Source organism: Amblyomma maculatum, chromosome 1 (genome assembly GCF_055883805.1).
Source record: "Amblyomma maculatum isolate TAMU_Amacu chromosome 1, ASM5588380v1, whole genome shotgun sequence".
NCBI lineage: Eukaryota > Metazoa > Arthropoda > Arachnida > Ixodida > Ixodidae > Amblyomma > Amblyomma maculatum.
In genome coordinates this window covers 251590826-251617662 of record NC_139344.1, presented here as the reverse complement: position 1 = coordinate 251617662, position 26837 = coordinate 251590826, and the positions used below count along the sequence as shown (strand labels likewise).

General features: G+C 47.9%; 1 protein-coding gene across 5 annotated transcripts in view; it reads left to right on the top strand.

Moving 5' to 3' along the window:
- The window catches only part of LOC146206224 (aurora kinase-like), an 880154-nt gene that overhangs the window by 775777 nt on the left and 77540 nt on the right, over window positions 1–26837 (top strand). For 2 of the 5 annotated variants that reach the window (XR_014704405.1, XR_014704404.1), the window contains one exon: window positions 19166–19365. The exons of the other annotated variants lie outside the window; for them this stretch is intronic. The gene's annotated coding sequence lies outside the window, so the exon portion shown is untranslated. Of the gene's footprint in view, window positions 1–19165; window positions 19366–26837 lie in introns of those variants that run through there. 5 annotated transcript variants of the gene reach the window in all.

Sequence of the window (26837 nt, the reverse complement as noted above, 5' to 3'; positions counted from 1 at the left end):
AGAGATATCTTTACAAATTTTATTCAAGGTTTGCTCAAATGTATTTCGTGAAAAAAGTTGTTCGAAAACGCATAATTTGTTATTAGATTTTTGATGGAGAATTGCGTTCATAGCTTTCCTGTTGTGCAGTTCATAAAAGTTTGGACGTAATATTTTTTTCCAGAAAAACGTCTGGTGGAAGTCTGTTCCTTGTGCAGTTACGAATGATGGATTTGTTTTTCGTTAAACACCGTAATTACACGAACGTGGTTAGCCGACTGCATCTTGGTGATGACTTAGGCCTTAGAAGCTTGAGGTCTTGCCGCCAAGCGGAGCCGGCATGCGGAGCCCAGGGGTTTTGGGTTGTGCATAAGTTACTGCGTCCGGCAGCACACTGAGTGCACTGCTTGACAAGAATCAAACGCCACAGAGACGGGGAGCGGACGGCAAAGTGTGGAAAGAGCGGGTACAGCAGTGTGCGTGATCCTTACTGCGTGTTCGCCTTGCGTTTCCGCTTTCTTGATATCTCTCTGTGTGTCTGTCAAAGTCTTAGCAGCTTCGTGGTACGCACTCGGTGCTCAAAAGTAAAGCACCTCGTGAGCCCCTATACTTACCATTGCCTTCTTCAGTTTTAAAGAAAGAAATCTGGAAATGTGGTTGACGCTGAGGGGTCGGGGCATTTGTAGGGAACTCAGGCGGTACCACAAGCAGAGCTGTTTCAGGGTGGTCTGTACTATACCGTCTGAGCGAGCGCTGTCAACCCAAAGTCTCACAGCGGTTTCATTATTTGAAGTTTACTTTAGTATCATCTTCAAAATACACGATACTTTAAAAATGTATTTTCATACCGATACTCTAAACTTCCATTTTCAGCACATGATACCGGTACATAAAATGTATCTAAAGATAGTGTCGAAGATACATGTATCTTCGATACTGCTCATGACTGAATGTTGAGCGCCCTAACCACAGCGCCATCCCGGCTTTCCTTTTTTTTTTTATTGGACACAAAATATACAATAATCACACAGGAAGCGTCAGCCGTATTCGACTGAGATACCAGGGTTAAAGTTCTTTTAAAGATTTCCAAATTTCGATGTGCGGGAGCCACCCCGGCGGCGTACTAGAGCATTGCGCTTAAGTCTGCTTGAGAGAGGAAATGGCGAAAGCCACTTTATAGGACTGTTTTCACTAACTGAATCGTCATTGTTATCCCTACTATCATCCTTATCAACTGAATGCACCGTCGTTCATTGTCATCGCGACTATAATCATCATCACCGCCACTGACTGCACAGTCGTTATTATTACCCTCACGCTAGACAAGGAGAATTACGATCGGTTCCACACGGGCACGCCAGGGACAATTGACCGTTGTTTTATTCAGTGCCGTGATGCTGGGGAAATATTGCAGCGAACGCTAAAGAAGGACATTGAAATCACGCCATATGCTATTCGCTGTTTGCCTGTTCGGACTGGGATGTGCCTTATGATTTATTATTGGTGTTGATGAGTCTATATAGTGTGTGGAAAAACCGAATGATGAACCGTCATATTGTGAATCACCATGATCGTCGAAGTCTTTATTGCGAGAGCTGTGCGCGTTGGTTCGGGGAGTGTATGCTGCCATGGAAGAGCCGCCTATAGTCGGCTTCCGCGTCTCGATGCTTGTGTGTGCCTCCCTGAATTTTTACACTTGTTATGGAGGGAATTACTCTGTCATAAAGAAAATGCATTCTACAGCCCGGTGATTTTAGCCATGAGCTGCTTTTTTATTTTTGATTTCGTGGGAACATTTCCTGGGAATATTTCCGCAGCCTATGAGTCTATCGATGATCTTTCGCCTTAAAAAGAAAACGGCGTAGCTTCATTCGCCTGATTGCATTCAAAATGGAGCAGTGTGTCCATAAGCACTGCGGAAGGCTCCAAAATCATCGCTCGAAGTTACCGTTAGTGGGCTAACAATGCTCAGTGGACACGGTAGAGAAAGGGTTAAGTAGGAACGAGGCTCCAGAGCGTGCGCAGACCGAGGTTGAATTCTGTCGCTGACGAGCGGCCGCCAGTTCAGCGCTGCGAATTAATCTGTAAACATCTGTGCCTCCTCTGTTAGGATCGCGTATCCCAACTCAGTGACAGCACCAAAGGGAGGCGGGGTGTGCCGGTCGCCACCCCAGTAAGTTTCCGGTGCACTGAAAAATTCGAACCGTGATGAGAACCGTGAGAAATTATGACTTTCGTTTCAGCATCCGCGGTATTAAGACATCTTTCGGTATCAGCCCTCTAGCCCTAAGACGCAACATTTCTCGCCTATGCCTGTTCCATAACCTGTACCACAACTTCCACCATCTCCGTGATTCTCTACTAGTTCCACCATTGCGCACATCATCTCGTCTGTTCAACTTCACGAGCATCCAACGCTTACATGCATCTACTAACGCCTTTAATAAGTGTTTTCTAGCAGCCGCAATTCAAGAATGGAACCAGCTTCCCGAACACATTATTGTAATCATGACCGATTCTTCCCTCTTCCTTTTTACTTCCAGTGCCTCCTTCATTTGAATTGTTGTATTTAAGCATTCTGACTTTTTGTGCGTATGTTTAGATTATGAACTATTGTTATCTTCATGTGTTACCTACTCCTACCCCCCCACCCCCCCCCTTATAATACCCCACCCGGGGCCTTTAAGGGTATAATAAATGATGAATAATGGTGATGATGAGAATGGTTGATACGATAGTGCAGCCCTCGTTTTCTAACGGTGGTTATGTACAGCTCACAGCGTTGCGTTTTTTTTTTATTTGTGTTTATGAGGAAACTGCAGGGGTGCACTTAAGTCTGCTTACATGCAGACAAGGGAAAGCATTGCGACTTCCGTGCAGAGATTTCTAATGAGCTCTGCGTTTCGCTGCTTTATATCGTTACTTAGTTACCGTTTCTATTGGTCAAATTAGGACCAAGTCAAATTTTGGGGGTAAAGGGCTCAAATTTTTGGCGTGGCTCACCCGAATTTGGAAGTCACCAGTGAGTTCGCCATAGTCAAATAAATTCCATTTTTGGTCAATTCCGGACGAAGTAGAAATTCCGAGGATCCAGTGGGGCCAGATATATGGGGCGGCCCACCTAGGACGAGAGTGACAAAAGTTAGGCGATGTTATAAAATCAAATGTACCTTTCCCAGTAAATAAATCCTATCTTGGTCCTGACCGGACTGATAGTATCTCTAATAAATAAATAAATAAATAAATAAATAAATAAATAAATAAATAAATAAATAAATAAGTAAAATTAGTATGCCCATTAAACTTTGCACCCGAATTTCACATGTTCGCGGCCTTGAACTGAGCGTTAAAGAACTTAGTATGTGCTTCCGCTGCGCCAAAAAAAAAAAAAAAAAAGAAATTAAGGGGATGCTGAAGCTTAGCGTTAAGATTAGACGCGATAACTCGTTAACATCTTTGATTCATTCCGCGATTTTTATTTTATTCATTTAGAATGGCTTTGGGGGGATAGGAAGGCGCGCAGTGCCAGTCTCACTTCTCGCTGGACACCTTCACTTACAATTAACAACATACAATTGGAGACACGCATGTCCCCAGTTCGAATCTCTGTCGCAAACAAGCCTAGCGGATGGATGCTGTAGGCGATTCCTCTACCCACGAGGGACACACCGACAGGCCGAGGCTGGACGCGAAAACAAAGGGGTTTTATTCCTCACATATGACGGCTCTGTGGTTGACTACTGAGCAACTTCGACTTTTTCGTTTTTATTATTTTCTGTTTACTGTGAAAAATATTGTGGGGTAAAAGCCCCATTTAAAGTGAGTGAGACTGAAAATGCCAGCGTGAAGTAAGGCTGCGCTGGGACGTTTTGCATTGTAATTACTTGTGTAACTTAACTGCGCATATTTAGATATTTTTCTGAAGCACTGCAATTGCCAGTGACAAATAAACGATTGGCCCCTCATATATTATCAGTCTTTCGATTGGTTGGTGGTGTCATCGATATCCCCTGTCTATCATAAGTATCGGAGTTTGTCGACATATCTCAGAATATTTTAATATCTCACTGACCGCTCTTGTGTCGTCTGAGTAGGCACTCACAGAGCTGATAGCAGTATCAGTATGTGGAATAAGGCGTTGAACGAAGGGCAGCTATGCTGGTTCATTTTTAAGAAATACAAAAACAGCGAAGGAAACTGAAGAAATTTCGCAAAAGAGACTGTGCGCTCTCTTTTTTTTTTTTTTTTTAATTTTCTTCCACAGTTTCTCCCTTGCTACTCAAAACGAACGTACGTAGCAGTCTTTACTCGTCAGCCGTAGTGGTGACTCGGCCATGTCAGCGGCTGCACCCATAGCTTCGCTTCCTTCCGACGCTGCCGCCTCGTTGGCGTTTACTTTCTTGGTATCGTGCTAGTTAGGCCGCTTCAGGTACGAAACAGTTTCGCACTCTCTGTGTGGGGCGATATCGCTTAAGTTCAGGTCGGTATTCGCCTCGAGAACTTCGTTGTCTACCTCAAGAACTGGATCTATGGCTGGTGCAAAGAAAGCGACGGCTGCAGCCAGGGGTAGCGCGCCGGTAATCACAGAGTCTTGTAGGGCCCTACGCCCAACTTCACAGGGCACCACCGTGCCACGGCTACCCAATGGAATCGCACAAGTGCGAGTTCACTGTGCGGCCGTGACAGTGCAAACTGCAGATGGGGGCTCTACTGCTCAATAATCAAAGTTGTTCGCACGCACGGATGTCGATATGGCGCACTTTCGCGGTGTAGGTTTTCGTAATAGCCGAGCTTAGCGCAGAATCCAGCCATTCGTAGACCGCTACGACGTACGAATACTTTGCTCCGGTTCGTGCCCCGTGTAATTCCAATCTCTCAACGGTAGGGTCCCGCAGCTTATTTCTCCTCACTGTTTGTATGCCAGCGAGTCAAACAGAAACACACGCCCAATGAAGGCGGGAAATAATTACGGAATTAAATATTGCGAATGTTGCCATACCCCAGCATTTGACATTGCCTCTCACCTTGTTCACTGCTGGTTTTACGGCTACTTATAATAAGCTCACATAATGCAACCTATAACGGAACACACCCCTATGGAATATGTTAGTAATTTATTTTATTGTTGTGAATTGTAATAAAAACGTTTAGAAAATATGTTATGGTGGATTATAGAAAAGCTGTTTCGGCGTTCGAAAAGGCAACTTTAATCCATTGCGCCGCAGAAGCGATCGGAACAGCGGACTTTAAATTCTGCCTCTTCATTTTAACAACATTACTGATATTTGTCTCACGGTGACGCTGTTCACAGGACCCTACCGTCGAGAGAACGGAAACATACTCGCGCCTCTAGTTTGATGGTGCCAGCTGCTGACCCCATTTCACTGACCGCGTAATGTTGGGATATCTGTCCTATGGCTTCTAGATTTCCAAATTTTACCTTTGTGACATAGACGGGATATCGCGAAGAAAGTCACACAGGCATTTACACAGTAGTAAGCAGCCCGTTGCTCGCAAACAAGGATATGTGCGTCTTCAGGTGAAGTAAGGTTTTCGGACACCAAACGAAAGGTATAAAAGAGAAGCACAAAAACATTGCTTTACTAATACGAGCGAAAAATAGGAAGTCAAATATTTTTACAGTGACAAATATTTCCTCAGAATGGGCTACTTCGACATCTCACTGCCAGACCCTCTCGTGGCTAAAATCAGTAATACTGTGAAGAAAATTATAAACTATACGATATAAACGTTCCGAGTGTATCGGATGTGGTACCGATTACCACTGTATTCTTCCTGCGTTCCATCCGACGCCCACAGCTGGAGGCCGTGCAGCAGCTTTGCCGTTCGCTGTCGGAGAGGTGCCGTCCGGTTGGTGCACGATGCCGGCTAGCGGCGGCTGTTAGGGCATCGCGCCGCGCTCCCCTCTGGAGGAGCTACGGTGCAGACGCATTTGAACAGCAGCAAGGACAGCGCCATCGATGAAGCCCCTGGTGTTTACTGCGTTGAGGCTGCTTTCGTCACGTCCGCACCAGATTACGATGAAGACAAGTACAAACGACGATCCGGTTTTGAACTTCTGTCCAGTTGGATCAAGTCACGATCATGGCCGGGAGCCGCAGACGAGACCCCCACACCTTCTTGAAGCGTTGGGTTGTCTTATCCATCCTCATCGTGCTGGGACTGTTCACCGTCGTCTATTTCCTCTTGCACTGGTGCAGGGCAGCTGCAGAGTCCGATCCACTACTAGATCCCAGGCTCAACCCAGACATACGGGTCAATAACATAAGGGTGAGGATAAACTTCTGCAGATGGCTGACGGTGAAGGCCGCCGGGCAGCTGAGGAAGTGGCTCTGCACCGCCGGGGCCCCTTGGTGTTCCGTTTGACTTCCGGAGTCGGTGGCCTCTTCGATATCTTCTCACCGGAATCCTGCTCTTGTCTGCCCGTGCTGTGCTCCAAGAAAACGCTGATCGTGTCGTCGGGGCGAAAGATGAGCCTCGACGTGTCGTCCACTATGCACCGATCTTCGTGGCACTTCACGCCAGGATCTGGCCTTGCGTGTTTCTGATAGAAGTCGCGCCTTTTCTTCATCTCTCTTTGGTAGAGACCAGGAACCAGCTTGTAGACGATGTCCTGGAGAGTGTTGTGCGGCCGGATGTAGTGCACCGGCACGTCGCAGATGGGGCACATGTTACTGGTGTCGAGGCAGCACACGATGTACACTCGGTAGAATGAATGCAGGCACTCGACGATCGTGGTGGCATTCACTAGGCAGCCGCCGCAAAGCACGCATGAAATAACGAAGTTGAGGTCAGCCAGCGTCGCACCCGGCATCGTTCGATTGGGGCGCCTGCATCGTGCTATGCACGAACACGCAGTGATGCCCACACCAGCAGCAAGCACTTGCACAGGTGCAGCACGGCCATAGCACGGCGCCAAGTTGCGCAATTCCCACAATAAGCTCAGCCGGGGCTGCTTCCTTTCCCATCTTCGGTGGCAAACGTCACACGTCGCGAAGATGGCTACGCGTTCATCGTTACACGATGCGGCTGTACTTCGCTCGGCGGTCCACTTGGTGTTCAGGACACTGCTCTTGCTTGTAATGTTTTCTGGTGACGTGACGCAGATCGACACAGCCAGCCGGTTCGACTGCATCGCAACGCGCGATGAGCTTCGGTTGTGACTCGGGAACTGAGGAGTCTCCGAGATGACCATGATGCCGTGTTGCTTCGTTGTACTGGTGATGGAGCTGTAAGTGAGGCCCGACATATCGGGCCAGAATCCTTCCTAGACGTCGGGCGAGCGTGGCGATGGATGGTCCTGGACCTCTGGTCGGAAGCTAGACGGTGTGCCGCTGCCCGTCGCCATTACACGTTACGGTGGTGTGCTCGTAGATCGCCGGTGACGCTCGCTGGAGACATCCAATAGCCAGGACTGCCACCGGCAAACAGGCCAGTGCCGTGAGGAATAGCCTTCAGCTGAGCAGGGTGTTTCAGTCTTGATCGTTGGATCCCCGAAGGCTGCCCGACGCCCCTATCAGAACCAGTTCTCGTGCGCCTGTTCGCGTGGCTGCTTGTTCTCACGTGGCCGCTTCGTCTCGACAGCCCGAGGCACGCGCTGCTCGGCCTGCTACCTTTTCTTTGGCCGTGTGTAATGTGGTTTCTTTATTTCAGTAAAACGTCTTTTACCTGAATAGTGTAAACTCATCTGGTAGTAAATTATTTGGTGGACACATGCGCTCCGTGCCCTCAACTGTGCTGATTAGGCGCTTTGATTTGATTGCGGGGCCAACCATTACGACCATAGGCTCTGTAACTAAAAGAAGTTGTTCAGTTAAAGAGCCTACAGTGTCAGCCGACGCGCCTGCAACTGCGCATGCCGGTTACATTTCTGCTTCATTCTCGTCCTCTCAGTTCACTAGTTAACTTCTTCTTTGTCTCTTCATTCCTTTATTGCTTTCCATTTTTTTGGCTTTAAGTTAAGTAACCATCTTCGACAGGATACGTGTATCATAAACATGAGGGTCCGGGATTTTAAATATATTTTGTGTGTGTATTGTTTGGTCACTCTTTGTTTTGGTTGCCAACGCACCCTCTATAGAGAACATGGGAGAGTAAAAGCGAGTAGTCTATGTCTAGGCGTTGAACTTATTGGTGTTTAAGGACTTGAAAATACAGCATACTTTATTGGGTGAATAAATGTTTTCCCAGCGATGCTTGAGTGAATGCAGCTACTTCTATACATCATGCGTGAGGAGCAGACCCTCAAGTTGCGTAGCTTTGCTGACAGTACTTCGACAGTTGGCGTTTGTCAGTGCGCAATATTTCTTAGTAATTATACTAGGTCATTCATTCTTTTTAGATACGTGATAACGCTCCTTCTTTTGTTGGTCCTATCCGAACATGCAACCATCAACAAGAAATAGCATATCAAATATCAGGTTAGTTTTAGCCCTGTTGTTAACTGAGCATTGTTAAGTAAAGTAAGTTTTGATTCGAAAGTACGTGTGCAGTTTCATCCCGCAAATAGGACGACAAAAAGATCACCTCAATGTTGGAAGGCAAAGAAAGAACACGCGACCAGTTTCGTTTCGGTATGCTTCGCGTTTCAGCAGAGGCAGTCCAAGTTCTCGGTTTGTAGGGTTTAACGTCCCAAAGCAACTCAGGCTATGAGAGACGCCGTAGTGGAGGACTCCGGAAATTTCGACCACCTGGGGTTCTTTAACGTGCACTGACATCGCACAGCACACGGGTGCTTTGCTTTTCGCCTCCATCGAAAAGCTGCCGCCGAGGCCGGGATTCGATCCCGCGTCCTTGGGAACAGTAGTCGAGCGCCGTAACCACTGCGCCACCCCGGCGGGGTAGTCCAAGTTCTCTTCACACGAAGTTGATGCCTCGGCAAGCGATTCCTTACTGAAAAATTTGTTGGAAGCACTTAGATACCTCTCGAGTGCGGTACGAAGAAAGCCCTTATGCGACTCGCTCTACTCATTTGCCGGATTTGATCTCATTTGCTTCCTTTCTGTTTGCGTTGTTTTCATTTGTAAACATTTTTTTTTTTACCTAATTCGACACAAATCCGGCGTTTAACGCGATAGGAACAGTGGCCCCGTGTCGCAGAAAAGCCGGTGTCGGCGTTGTGGTTGTGAGACGAAAATCAGAAAGTAAAGAAACAGTCGAATGCGGTTCCTTCGTTGTGCGAGGCGACCACGCAACTACTCCGCTGCAGAACTTTTTTTTTTTTCATTTAATGCCGGACTTTGACAGATATCAAAATACATTGCAAAAAAAAAAAAAAAAGAAAGTAAAAACCGCCAACTCCTACGACTATGGCTTTGTCACGCTAAAATTATCTAAGCGCAACCGAGGGCTCTAACCTTGGCAACCAGTCCCGGAAAAATATCTGAGTTTTCAATAACTCAGTAAACTTGTGAATAATTTCATGAAAGTGCACATGCGTGCAGGCCGCGCATCCACAGAACCACATTGCTTCTCTCCAAATAAAGGTGCACCTATATAATGTACGCGTTGTCTTATTATGACTGTCAGCTAATGTTTAGGTGCTTTATTAGAAAGAAACTAATCACGGAAGTAATAGTTAATCGAGTAGCAAAGAACATTTCCGCATTGCTTACCTGCGATGCGGCGCTCAAGGCAGGAGTGAAATTTCACTCTGCACTAAAAAATCAAATAAAAAATAAAAACGAGTGGAGAGTAATGAGAAGTATGTCGTTGTGAGGCGGAACGGCATGAGAAGGGGATGCGAACTGGGCCCAACAACTCTATCGTGTTGAACTGAGGCGAAGCTTAAGCGTCCTTCAATCTTTTTTTTTTTTTTTCTCATTTTGGGAAATCTCACACAGCCTCAACGTATTCCGCCGGATGTGGAGTCTCATCCAAATTTCTTTTTTTGACCCAAACTATAGGCCCTTCAATGATGTTACGTATAAAATACTCTTGATTACACATTTTTCATCTAATTCAACACAAATCCTGCGTTTCTTAACTAATTTTGCGCTTTTGTGCTATTTCGACGTCCGAACTGTTGACGCCCGGCGATATTTCGACACAGGATGGACATTCGTGGCTGTAAATTAATTACCTAATTAGTCTAGTCATAGAACTTGGCTTCTAGGTTCATTTTTGTCCTCATCTATGTTATACAGTTATTCTTTTTCTTCTATATTTATTTTATGAAGTGCTAGCAGCGCGGGCGCCTGGAAAGGCTTTCGCCTTAATACTAATCAGAATCAACGTTCAAAGCGAAAGTATCCCCAGTTTACAAGTTCACTGTCAGTCTATGAGAATGTTCTCTCACATTCAAATATGGCTGTAGTTGGAGAGCCGAGCAGTAGCGACGGGTGTACGATATGACGAGATGAGCTGATCGCGCGTTCGAAAAGCTTGAATTTCGAAGAAAGGGTTGGTGCAGCAGTGATTCCCGAGAGATAATCTCCGCAGAGCACACTGTCATCATGAGCGATGGGGTCTGCCTCTGAATTCCTCGGTCAGTTTTAGGTCGGTTGCGCCGCGCGCGCTCCTCAGTGACGCGGCCGGCCGGTCATTACCCAGGAGAATCATGTCGGAGAATATACGGAGGAGATGCTGTATCCTCTCCTCTATAAGAGGTAGCTTGTGACAACTGGAACTTCCGTGCTATTGCAATGGCGGCTTCCTCTGCAGGCCCAAGCGAGTACTTGTTTGGAGGGAGAGGGAGTGTCGCTTCGTCAGCCGTGCATGCAGCATCCGCCCTTGCCCAGTCCGGCTCATATCGTTGGTGGCTTCACACGAGTTTTGCGGAGCTTGTCATGGTAGGATAGGTGCATATTTTTCTGGAGTGGCTTGATAAGCAGCTCTCGGTGGAGGTGCAAGGGCTGGTTGACGGTTTTGTTCGTAGCTTGTCGTAAGTCCCCACACCGTCCAGTGAAGGTTTGTGTAAGTGTTCTATTGGGCCTGTTGTGGTCCTCCATGAGCTCCCCGATCGGGTTGTGGACGCCCATGCCCGGTAATCTGTCTGTGAGTGTATTGAGGGGAAGGTGAAGTGCGGCCTTGTATTCATTGCGGATCAAGGCATCAAAAGCTCTGGAGAGAATAAAAGCTAAGCTGCTTTGGTGCGACGAAGAGGAAACGGGTCGAAATTTTAGGCGAATTGTAGCGCATGGCGTCCTGTGAGGGCAGATGGGGGGTTGTGTGATTATGATTGCCTCCCATGTGATGCCCTCACTTAGCACTTGTTGAAGCAGTCCGTAATTTGTGTGAACGATTCGTCACCCAGATTATGGAGCATGGAGTTTGAGATCTGGTCTCGACATGGTGTGGAGTTGGTTCGGAGAATCAGGAGGGCCTGATGCGAGTGTGGGTCGAGCAAGAACGGTTTTCCGCACAGGTACAGCTTGTACCACTGCCTCAGCTTTTTTGGACACTCGGTCTAATTTACGGCCATCTGGCCCCTTCGAGGAGGACACTGCTCGACCCCCTGGGCCGCGCCAGCCGCTCCAGGCTACTGGAAAACCTCGTTTCAACGCCGGAGCCTCGAGTGGCGAGAAGGGAGCGGTATGCGGGCGTGCACTCAGTGAGCGAGGGAAAAAGGAAGAAGGCGCCAGTGGGACGCAGTCGCTAGACGAACCTTGTGTGAAGAGAACGTGTTTGAAAGTGCTCCTTTTTTAACTCATAAAGTCAGTTGTTTGTTTATCGGGTTACTTTTATTCCTCAACGACAACGTATTCACGACAAGAGAACAAAAGCTGGTGCCGAAATCCGGAAAGAAAGCGAAGAAATTTAGAACAAATAACTGTGGATATCCGCCTTAGTGTGGTCTTTCATTGCAACGAACAAGATGTCTACCCAACGTTTCCACATGAAGTCGTCTCATCCCCTGGTTATCTGAAGTAATTCCGGCGATTTACAACGACGCTGGCTCAACGACGGAGCACCTCTGCAAAAAACGGAAGGTCCTGTGCACTCAGGTTACCAAACTTAAGTTACCTGCACGTTCGACTAACGTCTGTTCGTGCTGAGCTAAACGCTGCGAACAGTCAGTTAGAGGAGACACTGAACAATGAGCAGGCCGAGACAGAGTACGAACAAGTTTTCGAATGCAACGATCGAGTGGTAACCATCTTGGCAAAGCTGCAATCGTGTATCCCCAACACGACTAGAAACTCACCAACTCATCGGAAGAATAACGCCGCCCAGACAACGACCAATTTGAATATTAGCCTACAGCTGCCGAGCTGGAGCTCCCGAAATTCACCAGACATCGACATGACCGGCAGCCCTTCTGGGAGGTGTTTTAACAAGTCGATAAAAAAAAAAAAACTGTCATCTGTTTACAAGTTCTAGGTACCTGAAGGCATCTAGCTGTCACCGCCGGTGACGCCGCCGCTACACTCGCCAGAGTTCCATCGACGGCACGATTCTACAGCGACGCCATAGAGCTCCTCAAGAAACGCTTTGGAAACGAAGTCTTGAGCTTCTAATCCAAAAAGCACAAGAAGAATCTGACTGATGCCCAGCCAGTTAGTTCTTCGGACAATGTATGCGGACTTCGCCGCCTCTACGATGCACTGGCTGCACACACCAAAGGCTTAGAAACAATGTGCCGAAAGCAGGGCTCCGACTGTACAACGAGGTCTGCCAACGGACATCCTACTCGAATGCAGCTGCAAATGAATCATCGAGGCTAATTTCACGGGCGGGAACGAGGAATCGACCGACGGCGTTTCGGGAAAGCTCGAACGCAAGTAACAAAGGTACTGACTTCCTTTTCACGACTCATTTCTTTGCTTAAATTCAAGGTCCAAAGCCGAGAAAATTTGGCTGTCTTGAAAAGCATGGACTTGACAAATGACTCTAAAGAAAGCAGAAAAGATCAACCGAAGCCACCATGGAAATCGAACAAGCCCTTGCCAACCGCTACAACCCTGCATCAAAGCACAGCGAAAGAAAGTTGTTTCTTTTGTGACGCCGAGGAGCATCCGACGCAGGAATGCGATGCCTAAAAAAAGCATGGACGAAAATAAACGGTTTCTACAAGCTGCAGGAAGGTGTTTTGAACGCACGCGAGGAGGGCATCGGTCAAGACATTGTAATGTGCACATAAAATTCATGAAGTGCGGGAAGAGACATGCTACTGCAACTTGTGGTTCGTCTTACTCGGTCCCGTGCAAAAGGGAAGCAACTAACGGAGTGACTAACGCGCAAGTTAGCCTTGAAGCTGCCTCAGGAACAGAATCCGCTCCCGCGAAGACTATCTTACGCCAAATGGCGACAGTTAATTGCGGTATGTCTTGAAAGCCTGGGCGCAACTGCGAGCCCTTCTCGATGGTGGAAGCCAACGCTCATAACTATCTGAACGTCAAAGAGACTAGGATGCAAATTTCTTGGCGAAGAAACGCTAACTGTCGCACTCTTTGGCAGCCACCAAAAAGAAAGAGTGTTCCTGAGAGTAACGGTGGGAGTAGAAAATAAGAGGGGGAAAACACACAAACTAGAGGTTCTGGAGACACGTCGTTTGCGATCATTATATCCAAAAACTACCCGCGATATTGATGTACAGGCTGAGAATGCTCGCCTATAAGCCCGTCGATTTCAGTAACGAAGAAAGGCCTGGAGACATTCCGCTTCTAATAGGATCCCATCATATTTTGGAGCTAACGACCGGCCGATCCACAAAGATGGACGAAAAACTGAGAGCAGTTGAAACGGCTCTGGGTTGGACCATTCAAGGACCAGTTCAGGGCATGCGCGAAGGACCGTACTGCATGCAAACGGTCGCCCTGAGAACATCGGTAATGAAAAGAAACGCAACTGACATACGAAATTATGGACCTTAGAATCGATTGGGATAAATGGCAGTGAACAAAACACCGTAACAAAAATGCTGTTGGGGAGGGTTTTTTTTTTTTTTTTTTAGCTCACAGTGCACATGAAGGAAGATCGTTATGAGGCCCTTCCATGGAAACCTGTGACAGCTTTGGACGATAATAAAAAGGCATTGCGCCTACATCTGCTCACACAAAGTATACAGAAATCCCCAGAGCTATTCAATGAGTACGATGCGGCTGTAATACAGCACATCGCACTGGATATGGTGGAGCTGGTCTAGACGAATGACTGTGGCGCAAACCCTGTACATCACATGCCGCATCAGGCTGTAATCCGCGACGCTCACAAGCTGCACGTTGTTTTCAACGCCGCATTTCACGATAGGTGAGCAAAATCTAAATAACCTGGAAAGTGGACCAAATTTAACGGCTGACCTTGTGGGCATACTGTTAAACTTCCGAAGGGACAATGCATGTAACTCTAGTAGCGGACATCGAGCAGGCTTTTTTGCAAATAGCAGTCAGATCGGACAAAGACGCCCTGCGCTTCTTGTGGTATGAAAAGAAGTCTGAGGCAGGTGGACCCCTTCCATCAATCTTGACATGACGCATGAAGAGAGTCCCGTTCGGAACGACTGCCAGTCCGTTCTTGCTCTCGGCCGGTCTCCAACATCACCTAAAGAGCGCAGATGAGCAGTTCCCGATCACTGCATACCGACTGCAACGTAGCCGTTCAGTCGACGACATACTGATCGGAGCCACAGTGAACGTGTAGAACGAGTTTAATGCAATTTTCGAGGCGGCCTGAGTGCATTTGCACAAATAGGCATCTAACAGTGAACAGCTGTGTCAGGTTTTCGAGCAAGACGCGAAGGGAGCCAAGCCTTTTGGCTACCTCACGTGGGAATTAAGTACGGAGATGTTAATCTTCTGCCCTTGCACCGACAGAATCGCCAAGACAGAACCACCCACTACACGATACGTCCATGCGAACCACCGCGAGGATTTGCTATCACCTAGGGTGGCTATCCTCTTTCATCGTACGAGCCTGAACATCGGATGGGATGAAGCTCTGCCCGAGGGAATTGCGGCGGAGTGGTCAAATTGGACTGGCGAACCCCCGTGCCTCCCCGATGTCAAGGTAAACCACGATTCTACAGAGCAAAAGCAAGCAGAGACGCAGCAGCCAGTTTGCATATTTTTGCGGATGCGAGTCCACTGGATTACTGAGCGCGGTTGCATACCTGACGACAGATGAAAAGAAATCCGAGGTGATATTTAAATATTTTTTCAAGGACCAGGACGCATGCGCCCCCCAAACTAGCAGCAGTCTTATGCGAATCCAGATATACAATTTCACTATCATGCAGAAGCACCGATGGCGTGCTCACGCAACTATCTCTTTTTCTGTGAATGTGATATGCTTCAGATAAATCCCTGGTTAGTTGGTCCTTTTGCCTGTAGATTATATTAGTGTTTTGTAAAAAGAGGTGTGCATAGTTTCTTACCAGGGAATTTTGGATCATTATTTAAAGGTCAGTCCCTGTAGTGCAGTTAAATACCGTAGCAGTCTGGGCAAGTCAGCGCTCGTGTGTCCTTTGTGTCTTCATTTTGTCCTCGTCCTTCTCTGCGCTGTATTTTTCCATCTGTAGTGCAGGGCAAGGTTCGAAGACGGGGCATTTTTCAATGATGTATTAGGTTGGCGTAGACTGGTGTTAATACATTTACTTGTTTGGCCTAGTACCTCTTTCCGCAAGAAAATTCAATGTCATACATCACGCCTTCAGCACATGATGCGAACTTAACCTAATATTTTATTTTACACGACCTCCTGTCGCTTATTTTTTGTTGATTCTTAAACTTCATTCTGTTCACTATGGCACATATCTTTGCAAGTTTTTTGAGGGCTGAAAATACCACAATCAACACCATATCTTGATCCTATGTTCTTCAACCTGTGAAACAACCGGTGTACATACGGTATGACCACGTACCTCTTTCTACTTCCCGGCTCCTGTGATTGAGAACTATCGACCGACTTTAGTTTTCTTAAAATTTTATTACAGGCAAGCAAGGTTACTTGATCCGGATATGCTGCAAATCTTAATCTGTCAATCTGCTGGCCAAAACTACTCATCATTTCATGCACACCTGATTTAAAAAGGGCAGACCCCAAGCACGCGACAGCTATACCGCATTTAACCAATTTTGACTGGGCTGATTTGTAGCTAAGTAACGGCTTCTCCGAAAGCTGCCGGAAAGTCCAGCATACATGATCTATCTTTAATACTAACCTGAAGTCCAAAAATTGCAACGCGTTGCCGCTCTGTACCACGAAAGTAAACTTCAAACCTTGCCCGCAACTATCAATGACACCCAAAATTTCACCAACCTGTCCCATTAAGTCCCCCTCCTCAAAAATTAAATAATCATCAACATACATAAAAACCTGTTTTGCACATACCCTCAAGTTCCCGGGTTCCAACCCGACCACGGCGGCTGCGTTTCGATGGAGGCGAAACGAAGTGGCGTACGTGTGCTGTGCGATGTCAGCGCACATTAAAGATCCTCAGGTGGTCGAAATTACTCCGTAGCCCTCCACTACGGCTCCCCTTTCTCTCCACTTTCACTCCCACCTTCATCCCTTCCCTTACGGCGCGGTTCAGGTGTCCACGTAGCAAGTGTGACAGATACTGTGCCTTTCCCTTCCTGTGAAACAATTATTATTATTATTATTACATACCCCCAAGCTACTTTTTATTGCCCTATCTACATAGCAAAGGAAAATATTATTTAGTACGGGTGCTACTTTTGAACCTATGCACACCCCCGCGTTTTGAGCATACAGTTCACCCTCCCATTCCACAAAAGTCGACCGCAAATAAAACATTAACAGTTCCAAAAAAGACTCATCAGACACCCCCCCAATCCGAAATAAACCCCTCTTCGATCATCATTATCAATCATTATACAATTTCTAACATACTGCAGGAGCCTATCCTGTGGAAGAGAATAAAACAGATCTTGGACGTCAATGCTGAACATTCCACTTGAACCAGGGTTATAACGCTGCAAACACTCTACAATGGCCACTGAATTAGAAACTAAAAAAGGATCAACTACAGGCGTGTCCAAATATTTCTGCGAAAAACCCGATACGGAGTGTTGCCAAGAGGCGCGTTCCGTAACTATGCATCTGAAAGGAACTCCCGATTTGTGTGTTTTTGAAGAAAAGAAAATTTCTAAACAGTTTCTCTCTGACTTGTTAACTGATTCCCGAAGGCGTTCCAAATTCATTTCCTGCAACAACCTCAGAGCTTCGCTCTTTTGCCTATTAACGTTAAGCCGGACTTTTCTGAAATTTTTTTACGACGGCAGTCCCTGCTTTTTCTGTGAAACTATTCCCTGGCACAACAACAAAATGACCTTCCTTATCTGAAACCAATAACCTCAAATCCTCAGATGACAGAAAATTCACCAACGGGGTTAAGCTGTACCCCTTCACGGGCCCCCCCAAACATGCAGCAGTCTAATCATGCGAATCCAGATATACAATTTCACGACGCCATCCGGAAATGACGGGAAGGCAATAATCCTGGGAGACAGGCTCGTGCCGGATAAGTTGCAAAAGGTGCTGAAGCAAGGCCCGAAGATTTGTGTACTGCCCACCCTTGGCAAGGAAGAGAAGTTGTCTCTTAGAAGGACAGTGTCTCGCCAGGCCAGAGAAGATTAACAGCCGATGTGCGTGGTTGATTGTGTGGAGGCTATAAGGGGACTGAGAGGGGGGGGGGGGGGGGGCTGTGAAGGGGTACAGCTTTGCCCCGTTGGTGAATATCCTGTCATTTGAGGAGTTGAGGTTATTGGTTTCAGATAAGGAAGGTCATTTTGTTGTTGTGCCAGGGAATATTTTACGATTCGCCACCACCATGTGCGACAACCGACGCTCCCGCAGCGCAGCATCAGGCAAAGCAGCGAGCGTTTCGGCCATTTCGCCGCCGTCCGATCGGCCGCCCAACGCTTCCTCCCGCGGGCGTGTCTCGGCACGCCGAGGTTGCACGCGCCGAATGTGCGTGCGTGCGTCTGTATGCAAACGCTGGCCAAGCCCGGCGCTCGAGGGAGAGTGCGTCGCCTTCGTCCGTCTGCTGGAGGTGGAGATTTCTGTCGCCCACCGATGATTGAGTCATCTCGTCTTGTTCGGACACGAAGTCTCTCCCTTTCCCTCTGAACTGACAAGCATATAAAAAGCAGCGGCAGACTCCGCTGAGACAGGGCTGTTCCTGGCGCCACGGGGCTGGGACGGTAGGTCAACGCCGCTTGCGGCGGGGGCTAGCCAGCCACCGAATGTTTTCCTGTTGTGGGCCATCATTGAACCCGCCACCGCTTAGGTGGTTGACGACGTCTGTTGCGGCGCGCGTCTTTCTCTCTCTCTTCTTTTTCTTTCTTCTCTGTATGGATCCATGTATGGATCCGACTGCCGCGCGTGATCCAAAGTGTGAGGTCGTCAGCATAAATGCTGTGATGTAGGTGGGGGATGTCGGCCAGTAGCTTCGGCAGGCCTATCAGTGCGACGTTAAAAAGCATCGGCGAGAGTACGGCGCCTTGCTGCGTGCCACGGTTTCCCGGAGAGATGATGGAAGGATCTCCAGTGCCGGCTTTAAGTTGCACTGTGCGGTCGGTGAGAAAGTTTCGGATGTACGCATACATATCCAACACCGAGAGCTTGAAGTTGTTGAAGAATCGCTTCATGGAGGACGTTGTCGAATGCCTTGGCAACATCGAGGCCGACGATGACTTTCGTGTCTAGTGTACGTCTCATGACTACCTGATGATGGAGAAGAAGCATAATGTCCGGGGCCGCTAAATGAGGGCGGAAGCCGAACATTGTGTCTTGTAGAAGATGGTTGTCTTCAAGGTATCGTGAGAGTCTGGTCTGGATAACGTGTTCCATCAGCCTCCCAACGCAGGACGTGAGAGAGATGGGACGGAGGTTGGCCAAGGTTGGTGGTTTGCCCGGCTTGGGGATGAGGACTAGATTGGCGCATTTCCACTCTTGAGGGATGGTACCGCTGGCCCAACATTCTTGAAAATAGTCGGTAAGAGCATGAATGGATTCGTCTGCTAGATTCCTAAGCATTTTATTTGAAATGCGGTCAGGGCCGGCCGCCGAAGTCGTCTTGAGGCGATAGAGTTCTGCTCGGACCTCCGCAAAAGTGATTGGAGCGTATAGACAGAGATTGTCCGCGCCCTGATAAAAGGGGAGGTTGGTTGTTGGTTCAGGGCGGATGTAAGTATTTATAACCTCTTGTTTGAGCTTCTCTGCCCGTTCCTTCATGATGTTGTATTGCACTTTGTTTTTTTAGAAGACGCCTCGTCTTTGCTGGGACCGCTGTTGCCGTCCGCCGAGCCACGAAGCTGCCAAGCCAACGCTACCGCGATGGGGTCGCGACCCGCATCTAACAACTGGTGGCAGCGGAGCGATACCCAGGCGCAAGCCGAAATCTAGCAACGCAATCGGTGCTTCTGCATGATACTGATATTGTATATCTGGATTCGCATGATTAGACTGCTGCTTGTCGGGGGGGGGGGGGGGGGGGGCATGCGTCCCGGTCCTTGAAAAAATGTATAAATATCACCTCCGATTTCCTTTTCATTAAACCTTCAGTTGTAAGTCAGCGCTTGTCCGTTATTCTCTTTCTCTGTCTCAAGTTGCGGGGCCGTTTTTTGATTTTGCAGTGCACCAACTAGCTCAGATTTCCGTTCTTCTGACGTTGCTGACTTCCTTCTGCTCGACGTCATACTCCGCCGTGGCGCTCCCCGTCAACTACTTACCGACTGTGGCCGCTGCTTCCTTTCCCGAGTTGTTAACGAAATGCTCACTGACATGCTCACCATGTATGTATCCGACGGTCACCGCCACTGGGACATTAGCCTGCCATTTGTCACCTTCTCATACAACTCTTCGCGCCATGATGCTTCTGAGTGCTCTTCATCTTCTCTTTGTAAGAGACCTCTTACTGCCCTTCGACTCCTTGCTTCCTGCAACTGGCCCCGTTACTACTTATGCCCGCAATACCATCGCCCGAGCCGATGCCGCCCGCCAGATTGCTCGTCACAAGCTCTCTGCCTTCCGAGGAGCTCAAAAACGCCGCTACGACGCTCACCACCGTGATGTTCACTGTCCTCCCGAATCTCCAGATCCAGGAACCAGATCACGGCATGAATGTGCCATGCTCTGGCTCCAGTCCGGCTCCGGGGTTTGTGAAAAATTTCTGCCGCACTACACAGGTCCTTATCGTGTATTACGCCCAGTGACCGACTTAACCTATGAGATTACACCGCTCCGCCAGTATATAGTCACCGTCCGCTACACCCACTTCCGGAAGAGCGCATGTGGCCCGCCTTAAGCCGTATTATTCCCACTCCACACCGCTCCTTTTGCTGAGGGGGATATTGTTACTGTAGGACGCGTAACCGGCGAAGGGGTTTGCTCGCAAAAGGTGACGACCGAGGAGCGCGTGAACGATAAGTATTATTTTAGAAGACGACGTAAACAGGATGAATGCTGGACGACACTTGAAGTCTATGCGCCGAGTTCCGCCCATCGTAGTGCAAGTCTCAAGAAACACTTCCCCTTAAAGGAACACTGTAGCGGCTTTCAAATGTACCAATACTATAGGCTTTTGAAGTAAATTATTTGTTGATCATGCCTGTGAAGTTATTTTTTCGATTAGGTATGCATAAAACACCTGCGCAATCGTCGAATGAAAGCACGCAATTCAAATTTTCCGCGCCCTACGCCACAGCTACAGAGGAGGAAAGCGAAGGGAGAAACCTCGCTTCTCCGTCCTGTCGTGACGTCACCGCGAGGAGCCGGAGGCATTCAGAGCCAACGGAGGGGGTTTTCGGCGTGCGCTGTTCCTCGTTTGGCGTGCGTTGCGGACGTACAAAGGACGTCAACTAGTGTTGTGCACCTGATACAACACCGCTCTGCATGTGTTTGGATGCACGGACAGCTGTGGACGCGACGATGTAATCTTCCATTGTAATAAAAGCACGCGGCGCAATGCGGCGTTGCTGAGAAGAGAGATAAATTCAAGCCAACCAAAGGAAACATTTTACTCGAAGCATTTTTGTAACTGTGACTACATGCAGTTTGTTTCTAATGCGAATTCTATAGGGCTATGACAAAAAGGCATGGCTGAACCAGGACGCGGTTCCTTCTGTTTCCTTGTACAAAACAATCGGGACCGTCATCTGCGATCCGTTCACTGACTGCAATCTCATGATGGGACGGTCAGACAGCATTGGCGCATAGTTCACGTGTCTCGTTTTTTTTTTTTTTCGTTTTTTTTTTCTTTTTTTTTTTTTTTGCAAGAGCTTTGCGCAGCGGCTTCTGTGCTAAACATGGGCAACTCATCAGTAGCACGCGCTGATGATTTTTGCGAACTAGCACTGCTGTGTCGAAGCTAAGTTGTGAAGACTGCGAGATATTTTTCAGCGCGGCACGTGCCTGATATGTTCGTGGAACCCTTATGGGAGCATTATTAGAAGATAAGGAGTGTACCGCTTAGCTGGATATAGGCGCATTCATGTAAGGAGCGCAAAGAGCGAGGTTTCCTTCGGTGCGTCCAAGCAATCAATCATCGAAATTGTTCACATGCATGGCCTTGCGAATTTGCACCCGTTGCTGCCTCATCATTTTACATAGCCCTGTCTTGTTTGGGGATGCACATTAAGTTGGAAATGAAAAAGACGAAGCTCTTGTAAGAAAACACATTTCGGAACACGGTTTTCTCATGAAGGTATTGGTGCGGTGAGCTGCAGCTTGGCTTTCAACATACGTCAGCCGTCAATTCACTAAGCGTGTATTGCGACAGTACGATAAAAAGGAAAGGCTTTCAACGTCTGCTAAATGTCGTATGACTCAAGCAGCATTCTGCGCGCATTTGACTTGGTCTCCAGCACAATGGCCCTGTCAGTGCCTCGTATGCATTGCAGAGGTCCGCAATCGCGCTTCGCTAATTGTTCATTTGTCTGGTGGTAGCTGTGTACTGTTTCACCCTTTCTATAGCATTCTTCGTTTCCCAATTTGTACCACGACTGGCATTCAAAGCAGGATTTGGTACACCAAGCTTTGGGTTCATTTTTCACAATGACCTTTCGGACGGGGCGAGAGGCCTGAGACGGAGGTAGAGGGCATTGTTCGCTGCTCTTCTTTCCCAGGAAAATGCGGGCCGAGGTTTCGCTGAGGGCCATGTAGTTTCTGCTAATAATGACACACACTACTTTTCAAAATGCCTCACTGTAACCAAAGCAAGTTTTCATGCCAAATCTACACAACGGAAGTGCTGCATCGTTTGTGGGCGTATCTGACGGATACATGCGGTAAAAACCCCGATGATCATTCGTGTGGAAATGGCATGCCATAATGACATTTACAAAGCCGCAGAGAGCTGCGATTAACCCAGCGCAGCGAAGGAGCCGCATCGGCAGCTTCCCCGCTCCTCAGAATGTCGTCACGCGACGTCTTGTTTCATGAATGTCGCATTCATGAAATATTTTCTGCGTCAGAATCAAACAGTCACGACGCTGTTTAACGTGTACGAATGTTCCGACTTGGTGCTGCAGCTAGCGACCACAATATTTACGTGATAAATAAGCTGCAGCACGCCATTCCACAAATACAGGTAGTGAATGGCATTTCGCAGATAGTCGAGAAATTGCGGGAGCTGTGCCAAATCCAGAAGAAGCAGCATGCGTACAGACCAACGCTTCCCGGCTGTTGTCTTCGCTCCTGTTCGTAAGGCCGACCAGGAAACTTATTTGAAGAAACGCGTTTTCGGGAAGATTTTATGGCTGGTAGAGCACCCCGCGGAACAACAGTCGTTTTTAGACATGACCCAAGTCCTAGTTGAACTGTTGAAGCGTATGAACCGAACGAGGGCGATTTCTTTTGACTCCATAGAAACCCAAGGAGAAAGGTCTCCCGGGAGCCTCGCCTGCATTTTGTGACGACGCTGCCAGGTGGCGCAACCTCCACAAAGCGCGGGGCGTAAACAAATGGACGACGAAAAAATTGCATCTGACTGAGCCGAAACGTCAATATTAAATTTCATTTTACTGGTCGGCATCTGTTTTTTCGAAATGTATTTCCCTTGCAAGACGGGATTCCGTCATACTCTCGACTTTATCTGATTCAGTTAAGTTGGCAAAAATACATCCCAAAATATATCTGCATAATGTCGTGTGATGTCGCACCAGGCACTTCCGCCTGATATGGGCATCGTATTTTGTTCAGCAGGCTGTGAATTTGCGGTACGAATCCAAGGTGGAATTATGTGGCGGTGTGTATATGCACCGGATAGAATAAGACTCTCGATGCCGACTTGCTGCCCGGCATGACGACGTTCACTACGAATTATCTCGTTTTATCGACCATTTACAACGAAGGTTTGCAAGCATATTGAGGTCAATAAAAGCGTGACAGCTGCACGGGTATACCGTCGAAGCTTGCCGTCATTCTGTAAGATTTAGTTCAAAGTGTGCGAGTGCAGAATGCCTGCAGAATGTAATAAATGCAGCTTCCAGAGAAGATTTAGGCTGGTGTATGTAGGGTGCCGGTGCATAATGTTTGCAAATCCAAAGAATTGCAGTTATCGCCGAGCCAGTCGGAGCTGGGCTATGAGTATAGATAGTTGCGTCCTCCTGTAACCTTTTGAACGTGCACGATTAGCAATTCCTCAAAAAATGTCCGATGATACCGCTTTCTTCGTACGCCGCGCATTTGTTCAGCCCTATAGGATAAGGTCATATCTGGTCTCAGTGGTTTAAAAAACAATTCCTTCAGACCAATTGGTTCCAACTTAAATTCCAGTAGTCTCAAATTCGATATGTTATTTAAACCAGATGCACCTGTTACGATTTCCACCTGGGACGGGCGGACATATGCCAGCAGATGGCTGATCTCAATCCGGACTCGCATCGCCCATCAGACTTCAAGGTTTTGTGGGAAATGTAAAGGCTTGATCGTTCATGCAACGTTGCACAGCTTCACCGTCGAGTAAACGTCTAGGCTACTGCGAGGCGCGTATCAGCTGCTGGTAAACATACCGCAAACGACCGTCAACCAATGAAGTTCATATTTTCTGGCCTGCGTTCAAGTGGCGACCGCATATCTACTTGTACGTGGACGTTGTCAAGATTCTTTCGAGTCCTCACTTATGTTCCGTGGCAGCCAAACATTTCGATGCTTCTCAGAAAGCAGCTCTTAGCTTCTCTGAGCCTGGGAGGACCTGGAGACCTCACTGCAGTCAGCAGACAGGGTCAGGCAGAAGAGGAGGAGGCGTAGGAAACAACATAATTCAACGCATTACTAAGCGTCAAGAATGTCCTGGGCCAGAGTCACCAAGGCCAACTGATCATTCAGCTGGTCAGATGCTAATCAAGCCCGCCACGTTGGGGGAGGCGGGTGTGGAAAGTGGGGTGATTGAATTGCGACAGGGCATGAAAACAAGCAATGTTCTAAATTTGCATAGTGTTCGGAACAATTTGGGCACGCGGGGGAATGTCTGATTTGGTATAGAAACGATCTGGCAGGAGTAAGCAGTGTATTTAGTTGTATGCGTCTAAAAGTGCGTATTTGCGTGGTAGTGAGAGGTTTAGCAGGAAGAGGAAGTGTATGAAGAGTTTCTCTAATGTTGTCATAGTGAATGTTGATTTCTTTCCCTGCCTTTCCTCCTCGTCTTCCTCCTCCTTGATTTCTTTTTTGTAGTGAAGAGTAGTGTCCCACGTGGGTGGATAAGGCCAGGGAATCCCAGGCACCCAGTGTTGAAGTTCGCGGGCGATGCGATGTACTACCTCATTGCCTAAGATTCCAGCGTGACCATGCAGGAATCCAGCTCAGTGTGAGTTTGGTGAGAGCTCTGTGCAGATCATCCTGCAGTTCTTGAGGAATGCGACCCTTATGAATGGCGCGTATAGCCTGTATTGAATCAGTGTATACGGTATATTCTGAAGGGTTAGGGGGTGCTTGTGCGAGGTCTTGAATACTGGCGACTATTGGCAGGGTCTCGAGAGTTGCTGTAGGAGGAGGATCTATGTAAGCACCGAGGGTATGCGTCACTTCATCGCTACAGCTCTTAACTGAGTAAGCAGCCGCCCCGACGCTAGTTCGGAATGCATCTGTGTAGACGATCGTGGAATCTGTAGGGTGAACATGATTTGAAACTCGAGCGGAACATCTACTTGGGTGAGTATCGGGGACAACGTTTTCTGGAATGGGGTTATTTTGAGGTTATCCGGGATCGAAGAAGGAGGGGTAATTATAGGGATGTCGATAGGTTTGAGCGCAACCTGTATTAGTATCCAATGTCCTTGTTTGGTGCTAGAAAGACGTGCCATTTGCCGGTCTCGATGTTGTTGTATGAGGTCTCCCAGGAGCAAGAACAGCCCCGTAGAGTATAGGCGCTCCGTGGACGTATGTACAAGGACGTTAAGTGCAGCCTTGTACAATATATGAAGCGCAACCTCAATCTTATGTCTTTGGCGACAGGTTAGAGTAAGGTAAGGAATTGTATATAAAATTTTGCTAAGTGCAAATGCGTGGACAAGCTGCCTGACTTGACCCTCACGTAGCCCGGCGTGCTTATTGGCTATGCGGCGAACTAGATGCGTAAGCTGATTGCAAACTTTAACGGCTGTAGATACATTGGCCCGGCTAGTTGACTCATGGATATGAAGTCCAAGGATCCGGCAGAACGATACACGAGGAATGGGGTGACCTGCCACCATGTGAGATTGGTTAGCTGGTTATGTTGGCGTTGATAGCGAGTTTTTGCAACCATGCAGCAGCAGTTTGGTTTTTTCAGGTGCTGGAAATAGCCCTACTTTATCAAGATAATTAACGACTGCATCAATACCTTGCAGTAGGGTCTCCTCTACTCCTCCAGGAGACCCAGAAGTGCACCAAAGAGTAAGGTCGTCTGCATAGAATGTATGTTTTAGGTTTGTGATAGACGCTAGAATACGAGATAGGGGAGCCATTCCAAGGTTAAAAAGAGTGAGTGACATAATAGCGCCCTGAGGAGTATCACGTGTGAGGGGGAAAGGATCAGATATGGAATCGGGGAGACGGAACTTGGCCGTGCGGTTGCGGAGAAATGCCGTGAGGTAGCCGTGCATCTTTGGACCACTGCCAGTAGAGGTAAGGATGTTTAATAGTGGATCGTGGGCAAGGTTATCAAAAGCCTTACGCACATCAAGGGCCACTATGGCTTCGATCTGGGAAGAGGACGGAGGGTCAAATTCGTGCATGAGGAGAAAAAAGAGGTCCTGAGTAGACACACCTTTTCGGAAGCCAATTTGTTGAGGGGGAAAGAAATCTGTGGATTCAAGATGAGCCTCGAGCCGACTGAGCACCATCCGTCCATGGTCTTTCCCAGGCATGATGTTAAAGAAACTGGACGGAGGTTTTGAAGCGCAGTTTTTTTGCCTGGCTTTGGAATTAGGGTTATAAGTGATTGTTTCCAAGATGCTGGGAGTGTGCTTTCTTCCCAATGTAATTTTATAATGCTCAGAAAATGTTCTTTGTCCTTGTCAGAGAGATTTCGAATGAGTGAGTACGTAATCTGGTCTTCACCTGGGACTGACTTTCGCTTTAGCTGTTCTAGCACCCAGTCAAGATCCCAGAGAGCAAACGGCTCATCGAGTTCTGTATTGGAAGCACCAGTGTACGGAGGATAAATACTAGGTAGAGGAGGAGGATTGTAGAGACCGCTGATTTAGGCTGTTAAGGCATCCGCGCCTAGTTGCGAATAGTGCTTCTCGAGAGTGGGAACAGGAGCCGGTTGAGGCCCGAGGAGTTCTCTGAGTAAGTGCCAGGTTCTTTTTTGATTTAGTGTGCCGTTGATGGTCTCAAGTGTCCGACAAATGAATGGCGCGCAGCAGGGAGGACGCCGGTAGACCGGCGCCGACGCATCGAAAACATTTCAGGCGAGAATCGTTGGACTGAGTGCGAAGGGTGCGCAAGAGTCG